Source organism: Oryx dammah, unplaced genomic scaffold (assembly GCF_014754425.2).
Source record: "Oryx dammah isolate SB20612 unplaced genomic scaffold, SCBI_Odam_1.1 HiC_scaffold_1, whole genome shotgun sequence".
In the NCBI taxonomy this organism is placed as follows: Eukaryota; Metazoa; Chordata; class Mammalia; order Artiodactyla; family Bovidae; genus Oryx; species Oryx dammah.
Window position 1 is genome coordinate 65,493,356 of NW_024070185.1, and position 2,320 is coordinate 65,495,675.

Sequence of the window (2,320 nt, forward strand, 5' to 3'; positions counted from 1 at the left end):
TTGGTTAATTTTGTAACTATCTATTCCCTTTCCTCTGAAGATTCCGCACAAATTCAACCAGAGTCAAAATAATCTAAAACACTGCTGTTCAAAGAGTTGCCCATAGACAATCAGCACGGGCATCACCAAGAAGCTAATTCAAAAACCTCAGGCTGACCTCAGACCTGCTGAGTCAGTATCTGCTTTTCAATGAGGTCCTAATCATTGATTATACATTGAATTTTAGAAGTTCTTATCTGAACATATACTTAGGCATTGACTCCAGAGCTTGGGAGCGCTGTTCCTGGCAGTGTGAGGGAACAAGTCTCGCTGGGTCACACGATGGAGGGTGTCCAGAAGATTCAAGGAAGCCTATTTTTATGATTAGAGTTTTTAGTCATTGACGTCAGTGACCTCAGAACTTCTTCCTGGTGCTATACCTGGAATGATGTCACTATAAGATTCAGGACCATGTCTTTCAGCAGCAACAAAGAGCCCAAAAGATTATGCCTCCAAAATAAAGGGAAAACCAGTGAGGAATGAGCTAAAAGAAAAATCCTCCTAGTTCTCCTTGCCTTGAGGAGACTTTATCCTCCTGTCTTTTTATGTGTTCTGTCTTTCTCTGGCCTCCCGTTTCTCTCTTCCCCTTCCAAGTGGGTATATTGCTGAGATAAACTTTTTCTTCTGCTTCCTTTCTGACTTCTTTGAATGTAGCACTAACATTTTTCCTTGAAATAACACTCACTAAATAAGATAATTATCAAAAACTAGTAAAAGTTGCCAAGATATCTGGCTTAGAACCAAAGTCTGGCCTGGCTCTTCTCTTGAGACCAAAAGAATATTGCCCTACAACTCCCTGCTGTGTTCCCTTCAAAGATGGCATATGTTGCTGTAGTTTCAGCTGCCATGGCTAATGTCAAGTCAAATGTGAAGGTGAGAGATAGAATTTAGCTAATAATACAGCAATAAATTCTGAATTTTCCATTATCTCACAGCTTCAGCCTTCCTCTTTACAAGAGAGAAGCAGAAGCTAATTTTTAAAGTACTCTGAGCTGAAAAAATAAACATTATATAAGGACCAAGCATGAGAGTTGATGCATTTTATATTGTCTCACTCAGAATTTATGTACCCTTGCTTGATACTTTGTTCTAATAAGCTTATATATCTGATTTCCAAACCACAATAAATTAGAAAAGAGATAAACTATGTAAGTGCATTATGACAGCTATTGGGGATGGAGGATGCAGTAAAAGGGAGAAACTCTGCACATACACGCACACAAACAGACACACCAAAAGTAGTAAGGACTATTTTATGTAGAGGCAAAGATCAATCCTTATACCTGTCCTTTAGCCCTGAAAGCTTTGTTGTATTACAACTCAGTAGTCCAGTTAATATTCTTAATAACAAAGCCGAGTTATGCATAAAAATGTAAAATATTCTCCAGTAAGCTGAAAAACAAAAAGACACTTAAGTGTAAATGTGGCGCAGACGGTAAAGCAGGAGATCCAGGTTCAGTCCCTGGGTCAGGAAGATTCCCTGGAGAAGGGAATGGCAACCCACTCCAGTATTCTTGCCTGGAGATTCTCAAGGTTAGAGGGGCGTGGCAGGCTACAGTCCATGAGATGACAAAGAGTTGGACATGACTGAGAGGTTAACACTAACTAATGCTAATGGTTTAACTATAAAAACCATAACTGTAGCATAAGTAGAATTTAGACAATTTTTCATTTAAAATAGTCAAATAAAACCTCATGGGGCTATGCAAGGATTATGACTAAAGCTTCACAGCACCTTTTAATTTGTATAATCCTTAAAGTTTTTTAAAGAGGTTCTCATACACATTATTTTTCTCTCGTTCAAATGGGGCTAATGAAACTTGAAATGAGTTAGAGTAAATCAATGAGGGAAAATAAATGTATTTTTTAAGAAAAAAGTAGAAGCCAGCTCTATGGAAGCAAAATGATTCCTATAACTCTCTCTCTTTCTGAAATTACAGATAAAATGTTTTAGAGAAATGGAAAAAAATGTATTAAAAAAAAATCATACCTCTCTGGCTACAAGAAGTTTAGTGGTTACATGGTCCAATCACCCATATAATACTCAAGGTCTTTCTACAATATCTGTGATAAGTGATTTTTCAATTAAAATTTAATAATCTTAAGAGATGTTTCCACTTCTTTTATCTTTAAGTAACTCCCTCAGAATATTCCTTTTTATACTGAGTTATAATCTACCTCCTCCAGCCTCTACCATATCTAGCTTAATCTGTTTTGGTGTTTGTTAGTAGGGAAAGGACTCAGGAATAGAAATAAAGAGAGGTGAGGGTGTTCTCTTCAA